This window comes from Balaenoptera physalus, assembly GCF_965194825.1.
Source record: "Balaenoptera physalus genome assembly, chromosome: 4".
Classification (NCBI taxonomy): domain Eukaryota; kingdom Metazoa; phylum Chordata; class Mammalia; order Artiodactyla; family Balaenopteridae; genus Balaenoptera; species Balaenoptera physalus.
The window spans coordinates 122,790,194-122,813,483 of NC_138891.1; the positions used below are offsets into that span (position 1 = coordinate 122,790,194).

General features: G+C 34.8%; 1 pseudogene across 1 annotated transcript; it reads left to right on the forward strand.

The window, feature by feature from the left end:
* The first annotated feature begins 2,144 nt into the window (after positions 1–2,144).
* LOC309660023 (ribosomal protein S6 kinase beta-1 pseudogene) lies at positions 2,145–23,151 on the forward strand (annotated as a pseudogene). Its single transcript has one exon. The product of its transcript is annotated as a ribosomal protein S6 kinase beta-1 pseudogene (transcript).
* Positions 23,152–23,290: the final 139 nt, after the last annotated feature.

A 23,290-nucleotide genomic window follows, 5' to 3' on the forward strand; every position in this document is an offset into this window, starting at 1 on the left:
AAAAAATGGCTGGTCCACTGTACCATGTGGGCCCTGCTCAGTCTGAGCCCCCAGACCAGGGTCTTTTCTCATTAATACGCATATTTTTCTCTAAAGTATCTTATTGTCTTTTTCTGTATTCTATGTTTTATGGCATTTTATTCCCACCATCATTCTGTCAGATGGGTTTGAGTCTCTCTCTTCTATATCCCATGGGGATCTGTGACCGTAAATCTGGGGAAATAGTTAGATACAAGCTTAGAAAAATAGTAAGCATTTGATAATGATTAATATTATCAGAATTATGTTTGCCCAGAAATCCATTTGGTAATCTTCAGGAGGCAGTCTAATCACATAGGCCAGCCTAGCCAGCATGTCCCAAACTCAACTAAGGCTCAGAAAGGGCAACATATGACACAGCCCTCCACACATGTATCATCTCCCCAGTTCTCACTATAACTCAGTGATGATGTTTAGAATTACTATTTTATAAATTGTAATAAAAGAAATCAGGGTAAATTGAAGTCAAATAAGAAGTGGCAGAGCTGGAGAAAAACAAAGTGTATCTAAACCCCCAAATGGGTATATCATTATTCAAAATGTCATTAGAGTTATCATAACCATTGATTAACTACTAGGAATAATCCAGTGCAACAATCCTTTTTCCTTTGTAACCTCAGTACCTGGAAAAACACTATCAAATGAACTCAAGTCCGAGAGTGTTCTTTCCTAGATGAAAATCAACATAACAGCTCTTAATTTTGGAATCTCAGGAAACAATATAACCTTCCTTATCCCTCCTGCTTCTTAACCAAACTGTTCAGACTCTCTCCAATATTTTGTGGGAGGCAAGCTAGGTAGTGGTTAGACCCATGTTCTCTGGAATCCACAATCAACCCCTCTACAAATCCCACATCTACTACTGACTGACTTGTAATCTGAGATAAAGTATTTAATATCTTTGCTTTCATTTTCTTATCTGAAAAAGGGAATAATTGTAGTACATTATAGCACTATTTTGAAAGTTAAATGAGATATCACTTGTAAAGAATGTAATGCATTGCTTAGCCCTCAGCAGGCACTTAACGAATAATAGTTATTTTAAATTTGAAAAAAATACAATGCATAAATCAAATCAGAAAATAAAGGAAGAAGCTGAGGAGTATGTGTTTTAACTTTCACATTTAGGTGTCCCAAACATATTTATTAAGTCATTGTGGAAACAGTGATTGTGGACTATGGTTAATATCTACTTTCAAGGCACTAACACTATTTTTTCTACTACTGTGATAACTTATAAACTATAGTAGATGTTTGAGGACAGAGGAAAAGGTATATAATAGTTGCTTTCGAGTGGGAGGTTAGATGGACTAAGAAAATATGGCAGGATTGCAGGGTAGCATTAAGGGGTCACATGTGGTTAGCAGTCCTGAGTTTAAAGTCAGGCCAGTTAGCAAAGCAGATTCTTCTTTTTCAGCCATATTCAGCTTCATGCTTTTAGTTATAATAGATAATAAAATTTAACCAAGATAGGCCTTTAGCTATAAGGGTGCAAAGAATGGAGAGACCAGGTGTATCAGTTAAAAGAACCTAGGTTATGCTGCAGAAAATAAGATAAATAATACTCAGCAGCTTAAAACAATCCAAGTTTATGTCTTGCTCACGTTACAGCTCCATCACATCAGCAGCAGTGGAAGGTTGTTGGTGGTATCAGGCTCTGGAGAATCTCCATTTGACTAAACGCTTCAGCTTCAAGGGCCAATTAAATCACTTCTCCTCAGAACTCATTGAGCTGGGCAAATGGCCACACCCAACAACAAGGGGACTAGAAAGTGCAGTCCTACCTGAACAGAAGACAATCAGGGTATTTGGTAACAGCAATGATGTCACACACAAGTGAAAGGATCATCTATATATATACTGATATCAAGAAAACATGTGGGGGCTTCCCTGGTGGCACAGTGGTTGAGAGTCTGCCTGCCAATGCAGGGGACACGGATTCGAGCCTTGGTCCGGGAAGATCCCACATGCTGCGGAGCAACTGGGCCCGTGAGCCACAACTACTGAGCCTGCGCGTCTGGAGCCTGTGCTCCGCAACAAGAGAGGCCACGATAGTGAGAAAGCCCTCACACAGAAACGAAGACCCAACACAGCCAAATTAATTAATTAATTAATTAAAATTTAAAAAAAAGAAAACGTGATAAGGTCAATGTAGGAGTGAGATTCAGTGAGTGAAGAGGTAAAATCATAAAGAAATGAAGGGCGAATGATCACAAAATCTTTAAATAAGTGAAAAAAAGAATGAAGAACAAGTAGTAAAATCAGATAAGAAGTATTTCAAAGCAGACATGAGGGGGTGGGTTCAGCCTGAGGAAATGAGGAACAAGACAGGTAATTGTCCTCTGTCAGGTTTGGTTTTATGAGAGCTGCACATAAAACAGTGATTTCAGGTGAAAGCCAAGTATCATTTGAAGCAAAAAGGTTAAAAAAAAAAAAAATGATGAGAGGTGAGTTTGGGGTTAATTTTTTTTTCTTTTTTTACTTATAATGAATCCTGTGATTTTAGAGGACACAATGGAAGGATTTCAGAAGTTGGGGACAATGGCAGATGGGGTCAGATTAAACAATATACAGGTCCATATAAAGATATATTTTCAAGGAATAAGCATGACTTAGGCTTTCTGGGTATCTTATGATTACTGATGCACAAAGACAAAGGGCAAAATGAAATTTGTGTCCATGCTCTCCAAGGCTTATTGTAGTGGTGACATTGTGGACAGAGAGAAGAAAGAGACTTGCCCGGAGCACAGAGAACTCATTGGCTCCATCTAATCTGTACCATTTTTCACCATCGTGAGTGTTTAAGTCAAAAGAGTGTATGGAGTTGTAGAATAGTATTGATAATTGTTTAACAGATTTGCACTACAGTAGCAACACATTCAGATAATAAAATCTTGGAATGCATTTAGTGTCCCATGTAGGGTAGTCTTTCAGTTTACTCCAAAATCTGACCAGAGTTCATTTGCTGTATGGATGAAAAACTTAATAAAAGTCCTAATTAACTTGACACTCACTTCTGGGAAATAAGTATTGGGTATGTACATGGTTAGATGTTGGACTACAGACATTGCTGGAATTTTGCATATGATTCCATTGCTAAAGATTTGTTATAGTGATGAGGATTTTGCCTTTGTGTTTTATCTAGCTGAATTGTTGAGTAGGTAATTACTTTAAAAAATAGATCTATTCAACTAAGGTATTAGGATGAAAAGCTATTAAAGAAGATAGTGATACAATTGGTTTCTGACCCAGTAAATGGTAAGTTGAGGAAATAAAATTTTTATATCACTTAATTTGTCACATATGTGTTTCTTAGTTTCCTGTAATTTAAAAGCATCATTGCCCCCATCTTTACTTGTAATGAACTCCCTACCGATTAGATCACCTGAATGCTTTCTCTAAATTTGAATTAGCAGAGGTTTATACAATAAACATATCTATTGTACATTTCATATGACCACTTAAAAATGTCTAATTTAGAAATAAAAGGTTTTGAATTAAGCAACTCATTTAAAAAAACCCAGTATTTTGTGGTAGCCTTGCAAAAGAAGTAGTGGGTTATCTTAAAATTAAAGGTTTAAAACTTCCTCTATAAATAATATAAAAGGGATATATTTTATTAATATGAAGAAATAAACTTCAAGGAAGTATTTCTAAAACTAATAGTAAAAGAACAAAACACTGAATAACAATCATCCTGGCTTTATAGATAACTTACTTTCAAGTTACTTTCTATTTACCTCTAAAAATCAACCCACAGTGAGGTTTCGGTTGGCAATAAGGGATCACTGGGCAACCTCTTTTGTACTTCCAAGGCCAAGGTGAGGTTATTTAACAGACATTCCTTAAAGAAATCTAATCTCTGTTATCCCTATGTTCTACTTGTTTCCTGTTTTTAAGAGGTGTGTTTTGCCTGATGAACTAGTTTTTCTTGTGAGGTAGGTCTTAACCACCTTCAAGTAAATAATATAAAATTTGGGGCCTCCATTCATAAACAGCTCATATAGTCAAAAGTGTCTGTGTACCAGCTTCCACTATATTCTGTATTATGGAAGTCTGTGTTCTGTGTTTGTAAATCATATTCACTACTAGATGTGTGGAAGGAATTTAAAAAGCGAGAGATATTTTGACATCCATGCTCTTAAAAATCATTTTAGGGAAAATTTAAAGATGATTATGGAAATTTTATTTATTTTAATATAGGTGTGGAAAATATTACTGAGGTGGTATTTCAGATGAATTTGTTAGTTAATAAATTACACGCTTCAGCTGTGGTTGACATGGTTGCAATTTCTTTCTTCTGGGACAAGAGCTATCAACCCAATGAACTTGTAACTGCAGAGGAAAAACTACTTCGCTGAGCTTGTTTAAGAGATTAGCTGTCTTTAACCCTAGACTTGATTATGCTGTAGATAGGTTCAGACTGTACTAATTCTCCATGGCTAAAATGCCTTCAACTCAGGAAAATCATGGTTTCAAGCATTGCTGAGCAATTTGTTGATAATAATGTCACAATTTCAAAGTGAGTGGCTGATTTAGATGAGAAAAGCTCCTTGGGATATGTTTGAGTTATGAAGTTTCTCTCCTATATGTGTGCATCAGATTCAAGTACAGCTGATTAAAATTTTGTCTCATAACTGATGGCGTATCCTTAAGGTTTGGGGGACAAGTTTATGAATTCAAGAATTTATTTGGAAAATTTTGTAAAGAACTGTAGTCCTTTGGCTCTGATTGACCATTCATCATATAAATATGTCAAACTTACTTTACTGACTTAAAATTCCTCAAATTTTTACATACTCAGATTCTTGAATAAAGATTACACATATATCTTTATTCTCATTGGCTTAACAACAACAAAAAAATCTATCAATAATTAGGACCAGGCCTAAAACTATATCATCACATATCACTGCTAAAAAGATCTGCATTTTGAAGAATAAAGACTATATGTATTTAACACTGCTTCCCACATGGTTGATTTTTAGTTCCAAAACATGGCATTCCAAGTCCATCACAGTCTACATCTTTCCTTGCTTTCCAAACTTACTTATTTTATATCGCACTTTATTCTTTATTTTCTAGTAATTAAAATTGCTCATAGTTCCCAGAATCTATTATGATATTTTACACTCCTTTTTCTTTATGTTATAAAATTTCCTCTTCCTTGGAATACCTATTCTGTTTCTGCTACAGAACTTTTACTCATCTTTCAAAATACACCTTAGAAATAAATTCCTCAAGTAAATTTTCTCTTGTGGCCTCAGGCAGGTAACTTTAGGACAGATCTCCTGGGTCCTACATATTATTTGTAATACTTCAGTTCCATATTTAACAAACTATCTTAACATTTATATTTTGTGTTATAAAGCTCCTTTTCTAGATAATTAAACCATGAAAGGTAAGTACTCCTTTTATCCATATATGATCAAAATATTTCCTGCATAAGTTATGTAAATAATAATTTATTGAATCAATAAGGAAATGTTCACTAACAATAACAAATCATGTGTGACAAATTCACATACATAGGAGTTGGAATACTGTATGTCATTGAAAAAATCTGCAAAACTCCCCAAACTCTGAAACTTCAGGAGTTCTAGAAGATTCCCAGGGGCAGTAGAACTGCTCAGAGAATCTTCTAGGACTCATAATCTCTCTAATAGACTTTTCTCCAGCTCAAGACTTTTCTGTAATTCCAAACTAATGTTCTCTTGTAATAGAAATGCATACAGTTGACATCAAGGGTAAAATTTTGGGGGGATACAGGAAATATTTTATGTTTTCTTTCCCTGAATTGTCACAGATATTTTACTTGCTATTTACATTTTTCAAACAATTTACTTAATATAGTTTACATCCCTTAATACAAAAATAGACTACTTTTAGTTGTAATTTTTCTTTTAAAAATATACATATAGGGCTTATGAAAAGGATGGATTAGCTTTTATTTCACCTCTATCTCTATGGAACTGATAAGTATACAAGTGATTCTAATACAGTAAGAATCAAAACATTTGAGAAAGAGTTGTCTACCCCACATATAAGTAGAAATCCTGCCGGGGGATTAAACTCATCCATAAACATGGATGGGCTGATATGGCCTCATAATCAATATCATATCCTCAGAAATATACTAAAAGTTGTGGAAGATAAAAAATTAGCATCAAATTGTTTATAATCTATTTGGAAAGTCAGTATTTACTAACCTGAAACAAAAGTTTATATTAAAAAAGAATATAAAATTTCAGAGTATAAAGAAATAAAATTAAAGGGATCAGTAACAGAATAGATTGTTGTCCAACTATTTATTCTCCCTCATAACCGCTTTATAGATCCCCATTCATTATCAGAAGTTACTCAGGAGCTCCGTTGATAGAAATTATGTCCTTACTTCATTTTGAACTTGACCATGAAGTACGCTTTGACCAATGGAATGTGAGTAAATGTGATATTTATTATGTCAAAACCAAAACTTTAATATGATTGCATGGTCTGGCTCAGTCTCTCTTTTATTTCAGTGCTATTTGTTCCAGGAAAGATTACCATGCCCAAGACAGAAGTTGCTTTATTCAGTCCCAGACTGAGAAAACATGGGGAGGAGAGCAGAGCAGGGCAACTGCCAACTTGTCCTTATTGTAACATAAGCAAACATAAATGTTGTAAAGAACTGATATTTTGACACTGTTGTTATTCCAGGACTTATAAAGAAATTAATACTAGAGTCAGAGTGCTGCTGTAGCATATATAAAACTAAAATAGGGTGCTACGGACTTTGAGCCAAGTGTCAGGCAGTGTGGACATTATTAATAAAGTTTAGATAAATGACAATCCAATGTTATTTCTGCCAGATTGTTTGGTAAAACGATTGCCTATTTTAAAATTAGGTAGTATACTTAATGAATTTGTGCCCACTACACTGGCTATTAGCTGTGTTTTGCATGGTACCACAGAAAAGAGATGAGTTTAAGAAAAAATTAGGCTGTTGGCCATCAGAGATGAAACAAAGAATTCCCAAAATTCAGGACTTGCAGGTTTGAAAGATGCACTCAACTACAGTAGTCAAATATAAACTTGAGAAAAGCCCTGAGCCACAAAAGCCAATGAAGACAAAGTCTTAAGGAAAACACCAAATCAAGGCACAGAGGGAGAGGTGATCATCAAACTCTTTGTTAAGACCTCTCACTGACTTATGAGCAGAGAAAAGAGACCAAATGTGTGGTCCCCCAAAAGCCTGGTGAGATCAAAATAGTTATCAAGACATCTAGACAAGAGATACATCTCAAAAAGAAGTGTGGGTGTGACTGCTGGCACAAGTGGCTGACTGAAGTCAAAGAGCTAAATGCCAACAAGGTTTTGAAAGTTGTATCTCCAAAAGTGCCACCAGCTTGGTTTGAGACTAAAATACAAAACAAGCCTTAGGCTCTCGATTTTCTAACGGCAGAAACAGGAAGTTACTCAGCTTCTGTGCTGCTCAGATTCTCCCATGTGCCTTTCCGATGTGACTGAGGAGGGTGACGAAGAAAGAAGAGTCTCCAGGAGAGCAAAGTCTAAGTTACAATAAACAAGGATTGGTGATCAGTAACCAACACAAGAGTGGGTTAAATTGGGGATTAATCAGGGAATATTCCCTAAATTCTGTGATGGCAGACCTTTACTACTGTGACACAGGGATTAATTGCCATGCAGCAGTGACTCTGAGGGTCTCTTCTTTTTCTCTATCTGAATGAGTATGTTTATTTGGTTAGAGTATCCCTGTTTCACCATAAAATATTGGGTGTGGATGAGGAATATGCTTGTATTATTTGTTCATTTGTTTCCAGATCAAAAGGAGCTGCATTTGGACCTGATTGAGATCATGGGATGTAGGACTTTGCATTTTATGCCTAAATTAAATGTATTTGCTTTATTCCTAAGGGAAGTATTGAATGCATTTTTTCATGCAGGAGGAAAGTCAATTATATGCCATCAAGAGTTCAGATTGGAATAATTGATGTTATTGTTTGAATATCTGCTCTCTCCCGTCTAAGAGTATTATATAGTCCTATCTCCCAGAAAGTGGAATATAATTTCCTCCTCCAATGTAAGGCATGTGTAAGTGATTTGTTTTAGACAATGAAATGAGAGTAGACATGATACAGAAGACAACAGTTCATACCGAATCTTTAGGTACATCTATGTAATTTATTTCAAACTCTTCCTTAAGAACAACATATCCCAGATGTTGGTTAATCCTTCACAGTGTGTTCTGGAACTAGATGATGCATGGAGCTAATCTGAGTCCAGTCAAGTCCAGCCAAACTCAGCAGAGCTCAATTAACACAAAGCTGACCTATAACCTACATTCTGCCAACCCATAGAGTCGATTTTACTGTAGTAAAAATGAATGTTTCCTATTGCAATAAAGAAAAGTAATCAGGGAAAAACTTTATATATACAGGTGGGATTTTGCCATATTGTGGAGATTTGGCATCTGGATAACAAAAGGATGAAGCAAAATATTTTTGAAGCAAAAGTAAGTGCAATTGCAAAGGTGGGGAAGCCAGAATAAAGTTGGCTTGTTTGAGAAAGAGTAAAGAGGTAATTCTGATTACATAAAAACTGCATGATGAGGAATAGTAAGAAATGGCCTAAAACTCTGAGCAAACTGTTAAGATTCACAATCTCTGGGACTTTATGAATGGCATAGTGGATTAACACAGACAGCCTATGTTATGGTCACATGTTTCTAGCTTCTGTTGTCTTATGGCTTGTGTATATGTTTAGAAAGTTTTCCTCTCAGAGTGCTCCTAATTGCACAAGATAGGATCTGGAAAAGCAAGTATATTTTCCAGGTTCTCAATTTCATATTATGATTTGTTGGAACATATTTAAATCTTAATTTGTTAATGTAAAATCTTTTAAGCTTTCATTGACTCTGAATTCAAATCCTTAGGAATTGGTCACAATACTAATCTGAATGTAGAAAAAAGTAATAAGATGGCACAAAGAATCATTTCAGTTATCTCTATTGTTTAACTGGATTTTTACTGCCAAACACATGTTATATATGTATAACAATAGTAGTAATAGTATCTTACTCAGTAAGAGAATAGCACTGTCAGCAACTGAGAAAGGTTATCTTTGAACTATGTGATCTAATGCCCTGTGGTTCAGAGCGTAGAACCTTCAGCGACATTTCCTTCAATCTTAATGTCATCAGAGGCAACGTTTAGGAGACATGAGTTTATTTCAAAATGACAGGTAAGTCTTGTAGCAATTTTTCTTGTTCCCTTTCTGAAAAATGATGATTTTCAGTTTAATTCATTTTTTAAAAATCTTTGATGGATGGTAGGTGGTCTGCAATAGTGAAATATGTGTCTGTTTTTATTTAACCTATGAACTCCCTGTGTTACTAGGTGATTGAACTCATCTTCCAAAAAAGTGGAATTTTATTTATTGCCATAAAGAAGAGTTTTAACATTAGCAGATACTAAAGGATTTGACAATATGGTTCAATTCAGTAATCCAGTGATCTATTGATTCGATTTAGTTATTTTATATTTTAGCCCCGAGTGGCATCAGTTCCTTTAAGATGTTACATTACAAAAAAATAAGCCATTCATATTTTATTTCTCTGTACACTGTAAATGAGATCGGCTTATTAGCAAGCCACATTTGAAAACCAATCTTACTACTTGAACATTAAATATCATATTTACATAATTATTCATTAAAAGTAATTTTTAGAATGTTTATCTAGACATTGAAAGTTGAAAATATAACCTAATTGAGTTAATTGACTTAGTACTATAATTTAAGATTTGCATTCCATAATAGCCCAACAGACAAAATGACATTAAAGTTTTCAAAAGACCTCCTACAGATGCCTGCCCCTGGCTCAAAACAGATATGTTTCTGGAAAATTAGCCATGTGACTTAAGATAATTCCTCTCTGCATCTCCCTAACACATGTTCGCTCCTCTTCCCTTTGGCCTGGAAGGAAGTATATGGAACTCCAAGTATTATTATTTCTATTTAGTGTCTGGATGCTTGTAAATTTTTAAGTTATAACCTCATTAAAACATATGGCAGATACTTCAGTACTTTTCAAGTGCTATTTTTAGACCCTTTAAAGTTTTTCCTTGGTTGTAGGATATATTATAGGCTCCATATAACCTCAAAGTTCTTTTAAAGGTTTTCTTGGATCACTCTCCAGATGAAATCCACACCACAAATCTACATCCAGTCCCTCATCTTCTTTTGGTTCCTTGAACTTTTCACACATCACAGAGCTCCCAAGTGCTGGAACACTATTCCTCCACCCCTCTTTGCCCAGAAATGTCACCTGAATCTTCATTTCTCAAGACTTAAATCATTTTTTCTATGAAACTTTTTCTGAAGTCTCAGACAAGCTTAGATGCCCCTGTTACATACTAGCTCAAAAAGAGTATATGTTCCTTTCAAATATTTATATTCAAATCTTAATTTATGCATTTATCTTTAAAACTAGAATATGGGATAGCATATTATGTTTACCAGTTCCTTCTTATTTATTTAAATCTGGGAAGAATAACATCCATAATTAATTCCTCTGATAGTAGTTATCTAAGTTGGAGAAAAGGTGTCTATGGTTGAAAGGAAAATAAAGCTAAATTCCAGAATTACAAAAACTGACATGACTCAGAAAAGAAAAGAAACACGTAAAAAATAAATGTGATTAGCTCTCCCAAGTGTTTTCAGAATTATGTAAATGTCTTACTCCACTTGAGGATGATATTTTCATTGAATGCAAGCTCTTTATTTGTTCACTTTAATTGCCTATCTAGGCAGATATTTGGTAATTGCAATGTATAGGTCAAATAAACTCCCCAGTATGTTTTTCAGCATTTTCAGCAGCCTTCCTGTAAGTTAAATGAAAGTATCAAGTAAGAAATTGCAGTATCAGTTTTTTTCTCCCTAATTAGAACAGAACTTTTTTATTACCATTTTGAGTGTTGCTGTTTCATCTGTGATCCTGAAGTAGCTACTGCCTAATGACTCTGGTAGAGAAAAAAAGGTCATGGTTAACATTGTATTGGCATTTTGCCTTTGTCTAGTCACAGCAGGAGCCATTGCTCTATAGAATGTTTAAAGGAAATAAATCTGTGGCTTTTATGATGATTGAGAAACTGTACAATCCCTGGGTAGGGGGTTAATTAGAAATGAAAGGGCTTAAAATTTCTCTCAAAGCAGATCTCTTTGGGGAAGTCATTTTCAGAAAGCATCTCATTTATGCATCTCTGAAGTGCTTTTTAAAAAGCATATTCTTTTAAAAAAACAGAGAACCAGAGAAAAGTCATGAGGATCAGAACTAGAAGGGATACATTAATGAATAAGAAGTAATTGTAAAAATCCATTAGGAAACTTAGTAATTTCTGTCTGTTTAAATAGTGCTATTTGCATATATTTTACCATCGATATGATAAAATCATGCTAATTTTTTATAGCAGGCATTTTGTAATTGATTGTTTCAGTCATTTTTCTGTTTACATTAGAGGACAGATGTTATTCTTACATTTGTATTTGTGATAAAATTGTGTTCAGAGTAAGAGGGAATTATATAAATTGTCTGCAGGGAAGAACCAGTTAATTTTGTCCTACTTACATCACAAAACGTGGGCAAGATATTGTAGAGACCATGAAAGAAAATCTGCTCTTTCATTGAATATTCAAATGACTATAGGGCTTTATACTAGCCACAGAGAAAAGAAAAAGAAAATATTAACTTACATAGGAAATATTTTTTACTTTCTAGTAGCTTATAGTCTAGTAGAAGATATGTAGAAGATTCAAAAATTAGTATTAGATGTGGTGTCACTTGCCAAGTCCCTGAAAATGCCATCACCATGCTAACTTGTGGATAAAGTAAAGCCATGTTTATTATTTCAGTAGGGGGAGCCCCTGTATTGAGTCTTAGTAGGGTCTCAGAAGGGAGACATCAATGGCAACATATTCAGAAAGATTTGGAGATCTCAGTTTTCTCCTTTTTCTTTGAGCACTTACTTTAGAAAATTTGTAATTTTAAGTACTTTCTCTTCTCTTTGAAATGTATATAAATCCTTTGAAAACTAGATTGGTATTTTATTAGTTTATGACCTAGGAATGTCTTTCTCAAGGACTTGGAGACTATTTCTTTGAAATGTAATCATCAAGAGAGATAGCACCCCTTACTCCCAGTCTCTGTGGGAGGGTAGGAGCCTATTTCTGTGGGCACTTTGCTCCAAGGTGCAAAGCTACTTCCTATTATGATAAAGATACGAGAAGTTTGTTTTTCCACTGGATAATGCCAATTAACTCACACAGGACACCCCCATAATAAGGCAAAGTTAAGATGAACTATGTGTGATAAATGGTGCTGTTAAGTACTCTGACTTGAGGACTAGTTATCACTTACCTTGAAAACATGTAATGGGTCGTATCTGCATGACTGTGTAAAAGAGTGAGATTTATTTTTGTTTTTGAAATATCTTAGCAGATTGCTTGTAATGCACGTCACACTCTGGTTTAATTAATGTTTATTCAATAATGAAAGTGTTCTCTTTCTCTACTACCTTTGTGGAAAGAATTTCTGGGTTGGGAGACTTTGTTTTTGATTCTATTTCCCCAAATTTCCATCGCAGGGGACCTGTTTGGGACTGGGCAAAGTTTGTGCTGTAATAGTTTAGGACTGGTGGGCACAGTGAGAGAAGGGTTTTAAGTGAGTCTTGAAGAGTAAAGATTTGTTTGTTCAGCTAAATCGAGCATTATTATTCTGAGAAGGAGCTATGGGTAAGTAGACTATTCTATTGTTCAGATAAACAGGTATTCGGTAAGTTCCTAAAACAATGAATGAAGTTATTGTAACTTCGTCTCCCTGGGTAAAAATTTTCTGGAGTATTAAATTCATGTTAATTACAGGCAATAGAATATTAAATTTCTGTTAGTGTATACAACAAGCTGTGGGTCTGTAAGTGGTTTCAATTCCCATGTGGAAAATTGCCGTTCAAATGATATAAGCCAACAGTTGTTGGTGTTCAGGGTAAAGAGGCTTCATATTTCAGTTGTGATAAGAGAAAGCATGTTCATAACTCCGTTGGAATTCATGACTGTTCTTGAAGACAAGAAAGAATTTCAGTAAAAAGGCATGAGTAGGAAAGATGTTCTAGCTAGGATTGATTCAACAGCATATGAGGCTGTAATCTTGGGGAAAGGAAGGGAATCTGAATATGTAGCTCCACTGATAAATAGCCAGAGATGAGGCTGAAGGAAAAATAGGGGAGGGATTCTAAGGAATTTTGAGTGGTGACCCTTAGGACTTTGGTTTTTACTTGGTAGGAACTGGGGAAAGAAAATCAAATCGACAACTGATTTAATAAAGACATATTGATTCAGTGATATGGCTAGAGAAAATATATCAGCTAGAATGTTTTAGGAGCAGGATATATTATTATTGATTTTAATTATTCAGTATTAAAAGATGTCTGGAGCTGATATAAATCAGCTTCTCAGCCATGCCTGGATTCTAGGTCATCTTCATACTGTTCTCTTATTCACAAGTAGGTGGTCCTATAGATCCAGCATCACATGCTTATGTGACCAGGTCCAATCGGGGATATACAAAGGTGGCTTTCTGTCTGCTCATCACTTTTTCTTTCTTTCTTTTTAATCAGGAAGGCATACCTTTCCAGAAATCCTCCAGAAGACTTTACTTCAGATCAGAGAGAGGACAAGATTAGGACACATCCTCACACTCTTGTTGCAAGGGAGGGAATATGAAAGCAAGTGGAAAGGAAAAAATTATTCCCCTATAGTTATCAATTTATATTATATAAAGCTTCAAAAATGAAAAAATTCTATTTTGCCTCAACAACTGACAGATTGAATTGATAGACAACTTAATGGTACAGTCAAGGTAAGATAGAAACAAATGATAATGATTACATAAAATGTCAGAGGGCTTGTGATAATAGGTTAACAACTTAGAAAACAATCAAGGTATACTCGAGTCTCATGTTATATTACAGCATAAATACCAGAAGGTTAAAGTAATTAATTGCAAAAAATGAAACTATAAACTAGACATGAGTATATATTTTTGATTTTGAGATCAGATTATATCAGAGCATAAAAGTGATATCACAGAGGAAAAGAGAGATCACAAAGAAAAAATATATAGTATAAACTACATGACCAAAATAAAGCATCAGAAAAAATTGTAGAAGAAAATGCTTTTAAAATATTTGTCATTTACTTTATGAATGCTTATATATGACTACTAATTTAAAAAGCTTTTGCAGAATGATTTTTAAAACACATATAAATGACCCCTAAATGGATAAAAAGTAGAAAGAGAAAAAATATAAAGAAAAAATTATGAAAAGAAAGTTACTACTAATCAGGAATTGCATATTTGAGCACAATAACATTTCATACCATATGTCAAAGAAGAATAAAAATGAGTATATAAGAGATGTTAAGAATGTTGGAAAATTGGTCTTTCACATCTCAGTTGACGAAGCAAAAAATGAAAACATGCCTCACTTTTAGAAGATGATTTGGTAATATATATCAAAATATTAAAATGTGTTTTTTACTTAATATTATAGCCCATAGATATTGAGTAATACTATGGTGAACGTACTATATATATTTTATACATAGTAACCTGCGTCAAGCCTATGGAGTAGGAATCATTTCTAATCTCTTTTACAGATGAGAAAACTGCAGCGCTGTAGGGTGAAATACACTCAGGGACACAGCTGATAAGTCTTGGGGCCAGATTTCAGAACTATGGTGTCTGTCTCAACAGGTCACACACATAAATATCATGTTACCTTGCTTCTTTACTTTAAATAATCTTACTTAAAGAAATAGAGGATTTATAAAGATGTATGTTAAAGATATTTGCATAAACAATTTTTAAAGTAGTTAAAACTTTCATATGAAGTAAGTATCCAAACAGGAGAATTTTGCTTTAAAAGTTTACATTTCTCAAAATTGGCAGTGATTATTTTTTGCTTCTGGCTGGCGATTAAACACACTCATATTCTTTACTTTAGAGATTTTAGGTAAACGACAAAATTCGTGCTCTGAAAATATCTGATCTGTAGTCTTTTTTTTTTTTTTTAACTTGAGCAACAGTTTGACAAATTCTTGACAGTATCTAGAGAAGCATGGATTTCTGGGACAGAGGAAGTAAGCTTCAGGTAGCATGGAGTGTTCAAATTGTAGGATTGCTTGCTGAATGTCCTACTTTCCACCTTCCTCCTATCTCCCCTAGAGAGCCAAAATATTCAACTGCAAACTTCTATTTCTGTGTTGTTTTCTATTCAGAAAGTATGTTGCCATTTAGTCATTTCAGATAGGGATCATGGACTGAGCTTGTTTTGCTGCCTAGTGTCTGCATTAACTTAACCTCCTCTTAGACAACAGATAGATGATAGATAGATAGATAGATAGCCCAAGCAGCTGGAGACGGCTGCATCAATGGAGGGTCCAGGCCCTTGAGGCAATAAAGGAGGCAAGATGGCTTTTATCCAGCACCAGACTTCTAAGACAGGGAAGCTGAGGACATGGCAGGAGTGTTTGAAATAGTCTGCACCAGCCAGAGGATACAGGCTCTGAGGATGAGCTGGAGGAGAGCGGTCAGTTAAATGAAAGCATGGACCCTGGGGGAGTTGGACCTTATGCCCTTGGCATGGAGCATTGTGAGAAACTTGAAATCTCAGAAACTACTGTGAACAGAGGGCCAGAAAAAGTCAGGCTAGAATGTTTCAAGCTACTTTGGGTACTTGGTAAAGGGGTCTGTGGAAAGATTTTACAAGTAAGAAAAGTAACAGGAGCAAAAACTCAGAAAATATTTGCCATGAAGGTGCTTAAAAAGACAATGATAGTAGAAAGTGCTAAAGACACAGCTCATATAAAAAGCAGGATGGAATATTCTGGAGAAAGTAAAGCATCTTTTCATTGTGGATTTAATTTATGCTTTTCAGACCGATGGAAAATTCTACTTCATCCTTGAGTATCTCAGCAGAGGAGAATTACTTATGCAGTTAGAAAAAGAGGAAATATTTATGGAAGACACAACCTGCTTTTACTGGCAGAAATCTCCATGGCTTTGGGACATTTATATCAAAAGGGGATTATCTACATATACCTGATGTCGGAGAAAGTCATGCTTAATCACCAAGTTCAGGGAAACTAACAGATTTTGGGCTATTCAAAGAATCTATTCATGATGCAACAGTCACACACACACTTTGTGAAACAATAGAATACATGGCCCCTGAAATCTTGATGAAAAGTGTCCACAGTAGTGCTGGGGATTAGTGTAGCTGGGGAGCATTGACGTAGGACATGTTGACTGGAGCACCCTGTTCACTGGGGAGAAGAGAAAGAAAACAATTGATGAAATCCTCAAGTGTAAACTCAACTTGCCTCCCTACCTCACACAAGAAGCCAGAGATCTGCTTAAAAAGCTGCTGAAAAGAAATGCTGCTTCTCATCTTGGAGCTGGTCCTGGGGACACTGGAGAAGTTCCAGTTCATCCATTCTTCAGATATATTAACTTGGAAGAACTGCTAACTGGGAAGGGAGAGCCCCCTCTTTAAACCTCTTTTGCAACCTAAAGAGGATGTGAGTCTGATTTGAAGTTTACACATCAGACACCTATCTACCTGTTGACAGCTCAGATGACTCAGCTCTCAGCAAAATTGCCAACCAGGTCTTTTTGGGTTTTGCATATGTGGCTCCTTCTGTACTTGAAAACGTGAAAGAAAAGTTTTCCTTTGAACCAAAACTCTGGGCAACTTGAAGATGTATTGGCAGCCCATGAACACCTGTCAGCCAGGTCAAATTTTCTCCTGAACATTTCCGGGGAAGAGTTGCTTCAGCCAGCATGGCAAATCCTCAGACACCTGTGCAATATATGGTGGAAACAAGTGGCAGGAATAGACCAGATGGATGTGACCATGACTGGGGAAACTTCAGCGCCACTTCCATTCTGACCTCCAAACTCCTGGCCATACAAAATCAAGCTCTTCCCATGATCTCCAAACAACCAGAGCACTTGCGTATGAATCTGTGACAAAGCAATGCTTTTTAAGAAGTTAAGGCAGAAAGGTGGGGAGGGAATGGGTGAGCATCTTTCAAGGTGAAAAAAGCAGACTCTACATAACAGTCTTGAAGAGTCAGTGTCATTCCATAAAACACTTTGGACAGAGGAAAAATAAACATGGATTTTCAAAAATCAATCAGTGGTGCAAAGGAACTTAAGTGAAGTCGAATTTTGAAACTCTTAGGCACTAGGCACATCAATTAATTGATTCCTAGCGACATCTTCTCAAACTTATCAAGGATTTTCATGTTGATGGCTTGAAGCTGATGGTATTAAGGGTAAGGTATTGCTTCTGAATCACTGTTGAGTTCTGATTGTATTGAAAAAGAGTTATCCTTTCATTAGGCAAAGTATGAAGTTGTCTATAATACTTGCAGCTAAGGATAAATTAGCATGAAACTTGGTCAAACTTTCTCCAGCAATATGGAATCAAAGACGAAAGAAACTTATCAATTGATGTTTTATGTGCAAACAACCTAAAAGTTGCAAGTTATGTTTTATTCAGGGAACTTACTGAGCCAAGGAGACAGCCTCTCAGCTTCTAGGTGGTGATGAAGACCCCTAATTTCTTCCTGCGTAAATATTTTAAATAAAAAATAAAAATCATATTTAATAATATAAAAAGAGAAAGTAAAAGAAAATTTATGGGCTTGTTTTTTAAAATGATGTTTTTAAGAGTATTTAATGCTATGAGAAACATTCGTGGTATTTAAGCTTTAAAAACAATTTAAAACCTGTGTATTTAATATTTCCCATTTAATACAATTTAATGTATATATGCATATATAAACATTGTGTATTTGGAAATTTTCTTACACTAAAATCTAATTTGTAGAAACAAATTTGCTAACTCATTTGGTTTTGTTAAGGAGCTGACCTGCCAGGTAACAGAAACACAGAAATACAGGAATGAATAAATGAATGAATGAATGAATAAATAAATAAATAATGGAATGAATAATTAAATAAATCAAGAGATTTTAAGCATGCCTGTTTTAAAACTAGGTTAGGGTAATAATTAAAAGCATAGGTAATTCTTGTTATTTTTAAGTAAAAACAATTAGCCACTTGGATTTCTGTCATTCTTTTCAGTACGTCTATGTGATGGGTTTTGGGGTATGTGGGAGAGCCTGTATCACCTTAAATATTGGCAGTGAATTCTGACTCTTCGTTTTCTAAGCAGTGGTATGCTGGTAAATGTTTAAAAATAAACTCCCTGAAAAATAAATGAATGAATGAATGCATGCCTGCCCTGATTTGTGGCACTTGTCAATTTCCATGGTATAAATACTCCAGTGACCACTTTTCAAACTACCAATGTATCGGAAAGAGCTGTGAATAATTGGTCCTAGGAAGTGGTAGGAGCCTGTTTCATACTCCATTTTTTCTGAGGCATGGTTCTGTGAACATGGCTCCTAGAGCTTCGATTCCTTGCATGCTGGTGTAACATATTCTGTTCTCTCTATGCTTGCTCAGGACCCATATATTAGGTCTCACCTGTGTCTGGTTGAAGCTCTAGAACAGGGGTTGGCAAACTTTTTCTTAAAGGGACAGACAATAAATATTTTTAGACTTGTGGGCGTTTGGTCTCTATTGCAACAAACTCAACTCATCTATTGAAGCTCAAAAACAGCCTTAGACAATATGCAAAATGACAGACATGTCTGTGTTGCAATAAACCTTTCTCTTATAAAAACAGGCAGCAGGGCTCTAGACCTTACTTTGTTGTTCCTGCCCATGAACTCCTGACTCTCTGCTGCACCCTGCATCCAGCACTGTGCCTCAGGCTATGATACTGAGCCTCCCTGCAGGACTGCCGTGAATAGTATCACATCCATGTACACAGTTATACCGTATAGCCACAGTACCTGTGCTTTCATCCCCAGCTCAACTTACTAACACCAAACCAAGTGATGGAAGGACAGAAATAACAATTTTGGTCACTTACTTTCCCTCCATTTTCTTCAATTTTTTCTTCTCTTAATTCACACTAAAAGGGAAAGGCATTATTTTTGCCATGTTGCGTAATCCGTTACTGAAGAACAAACATCACTTAGCCAAATGGGCTGGTGTAGGCTTCACTCCACGTTGGAATTCTCTGCTCTGAATCCTTCAGACTGGCTCTTTAGGAATGTGAAATATCTCTTTTTTCATCTAAACCTGGATTTCAAACCTACTGCCTTGCTAAAGCAGTCAACTACCCTACATGTTCTGGATAATATCTTCGTGATTCAGTATATGATGTAAAAGGGAAATTAAGGTGCATTTCAATCATTTCTATTATATGGATGTATTAATAGTGGACAAAATCAAGATAACAACAATAATTTGTGAGTATTAAGTAACTTTTTTAAATTATACAAAATTATTTTAAATCAGAATAATAAAAATCTTAAAATATTTCAAAATGAGGACACTGTGGAGAGCTTATAGAAATAGTCTACAAGTTGCAAAATATTATTTTCATAAGGATTAAGTGGAAATTTAGACAATTGACCAATTGGCAAATGAGGAAGGGAAGAGTCTGGTACAGCAAATGTAATAGACTCCTATGCCAAAGTTTGCTTAAGCATTTCAGCTGCAGACAAGGGGGAATAGCTGTGTAATAGGAATGTCATGCCAGATGTTCCAATTTCCCTGAACCTAAACTAATCACTGCTCTTGCTTTGGTCTATGAGAAAAAAATTTTTTTCATTTGAAAGCATTAGGATTTGTGTTACATAAAATACCTGTTCTTTCTAATTCTTATTCTTAGTCCTATCACCAAAAGTCAGAAGAGATTAGAAATATGCCATTTGAATTTTTACAGTTAAATGTTACTTTATACAATTAGACCAATACATTTCTCCATTTTATGGGACTTGATATCCACATTTGAAATGGACTCCAAGGGGTATTGAAGAGGATAAAGATGTGGAAGAAAATCTCCCAAATAGACTTCTGCAGCTTAATTTTATATTGAAGGACTTCCAGAATCTAGTTTTATTTGTCTGTGTTTTAGTTGCAAAGTGACATTATATTTTTTCCATGTGGAACACATTTTAAAACAATATTCTTCTTTAATACTGTAAGAGATACATAGTATTGCATGCCTCATTGATATATGAACGTGATTAAGGAAATGAAATTGCCCGTGCCTAAATAATTCTTTAAAAGTGTGCCATTAGAAAAATCAGAGCATGACAAGTTGTAATTATTAACTTTTATAAAATATCACTATATTTAGAAAAATAAATATACTGTGGTGCAATAGCCATTAGTTTCACAGACAAGAAAGTAAAGCTAATGCTAATAAAATATATGCTTACAGATTTTTTAACTAGATATTTTCTTAATTATCTTTATTAATGACAAGTTTGGATTAGTACAACTAATCTTTTTACTTCATATGATTTTTTTTGATTCATGTTATTTTTTAAGGCTAGAGATAAAGTGGCTTCCTTTGAAATATCCAAATCAATAAATAATGTCACCACTTATTAACAACAAATTAAATGAAAGAAGACATAGATAAATGCAACATTAAAAATTCAAAGATGGCACACAGCTCATCTATGCACATTTTCTCGACTTATAGTTAAGAAAACTCAGACATTTATCTGCTCTCAACTGACAAAAACTAGCAAAAATAGATACAGTTCATGAGTTTAGAATACACAGATGAGGGAGCTGAGGCGTAGAAGAAAGAAAACGATGAATGTCAGGGGTAATATAAAGCCAGGAATACTTATCAACTCACATTGGTCAAACAGAAGTTAGAATGGTGGTTGCCAGTGCTGAGGGGCGGTGGAAACAGGGGGATGATGGTTAAAGAATACAAACTTTCAGTTATGAGGTGAATAAGATACAGCATGGTGACTATAGTTAATAATACTGTATTCTATACTCAAAAGTTGCTGTGACAGTAGACCTTTAATGTTCCATTGTAACAGCAACAACAACGAAATGGTAATTATGTGTGGTGAAGAACCTGTTAATTAACCTCATTGTAGTAAACATTTTGCAATATATAGGTGTATCAAATCATCACCTTGTATGCCTTACTTACACAATGTTATATGTCAATTATATCTTAATAAAGCTGACAGGGTGGTGAGAGCAAGCTAACGGGATAGAGGTTTCAAGTTTATCTCATTAAGTTCTTGGTGGCAAAATCAAAAGAGTAAATATGTTTTATATTGAGATTCTTAATTGTTTAAGCTAAAAAGAAACCACTTGTATAGGGGGAGTAAAATTTGTTTATTTGCATGCTTGTTTGTTTTTCTGATACTAATATCTGAATGAAATGCCTTTAAGGAATTTCTTATGATGTAGAGACATAGGTCCTCAAAATACCCTAGTGACATCTAATTACCTCTCTTTATTACTTTCCTCAATGAAAGACAGATTTCCAAGGGACCAAATCACTTAACAGCACTCTAATTGTCTGATTTGATTTGAGTAAAATTAAGACTACCTGGAGAAGTGATTATTTGATAAAAACCACACAGCTATTTCAGGACTAACCCAGATCTCTGGAGTTATAAGTAATAATATCTCCAGTATTAAGTTTTATATATAATTGGTAATTTCCTGGACAACTGAGTGGATTCAATCTGGTTTTTCTCTCAGTTTCCTGTATACATTTATTTTTCAACATAGTCTCTGATAGGTTTTTAACTTTGGAATGTTTATTCTTTGTTATTCTCCAAAAACTGCTTATAGATTTCCCAAGCTACAGGTGAGGAAATAAGATGCTATCTGAAAAAAAATTTGACTGACTATTCAATTCCGTCAAATAACTGCATATAGACAAAGCTTGAAAAGAATCCATTTGCAGAGAATAAGTGTACAAGTTCTTTGCAAGTTCACACATGGCTCAAACACACCTTGGTTGTAATTTTACAACCTCACTTAATCATGCTTTTGGGTAGAGATTATTTCTTTTGTAACCTTTTGTGATTTACAGTATTTCAAATAATGTGTAACACATAATACACATTTAATGGATTTTTAAATTTTTTTTTTTTTGGCTGTGCCCCATGGAATGCAGAACTTCCCTCACCAGGGATTGAACCCATGCCCCCTACTTTGGGAGCGTGGAGTCTTAACAACTGGACCACCAGGGAAGTCCGGTTCATGGATTTTATATGAACATATAAGTGATAAATAAGTCTTAATCGCTCTGTTTTACCCTGTCTATAATTTGATTCATCAATTAGTTAATTATTAATAAGCCATTCATATAAGATTTCAGCAATGAGAATAATAAGTTTTCTCAATAGGTATGTTTTTATCGGTGAAGATGATTTCAGGTATAAGTTACCAAAAAGAAGAAGAACAACAACAAAAAATTGGATAAGAAAGTAAAAATATTTATTATTTCAAGTAGCTAGAATGGTCCAGGGAAGGGTGGCTTTTCTATTGGTTAATTTACTGGATCAATGATATCATTAAAGACCTGAGTCCATGTCCTCTTTTTGCTCTGTTATTCTTCATGTATTTCTGGAATACCTAATACAAGAGGGCTGCACACCTGCAGTCAGTCCATTCTAATACTTAGAATGCCATGGCATATACAATACTGGCTGAATCAAAGAATAGTAAGATGACAACCTTTTTGCTGGGAAAATTATTAAAAGAGTCGGTTGCATACCTACATTGTATTGAGTTAGGAAGTCATTTTAATTTTCATAGAATGATAAGCATGAGAACAATTGATTATGTTTATTGTAACAGAACAACATGCCTTTTGAAATGGATCCATGGTTCTAATGCTAATTCTCTATAAGCATTTGGTTTGGGGTTGCCTAAAATTTATATTTGAGTGTTTCCAAAAAAATTAGAAAAAAATGCTCAGTTTTTTTACCGAGTTGCAGGTTTATAGGTTATGGAGACCAATTCCTAGCTTTCCTTAATTAAGCACATTAATGTTATTTTCCTATCAACTTTTCACAATAATGTATTGTCTTAAAGGAAAAACTTTAATAAATGAGAAAGAAAGAAAGAGAGAAAGAGAAATAAAGAAAGAAAGAAAAGAAAGAAAGAAAGAAAGAAAGAAAGAAAGAAAGAAAGAAAGAAAGAAAGAAAGAAAGAAAGAAAGAAAGAAAGAAAAAGAAGGGAGAAAGAAGGAGAAAAACAAAGAAGGAGGGAGAG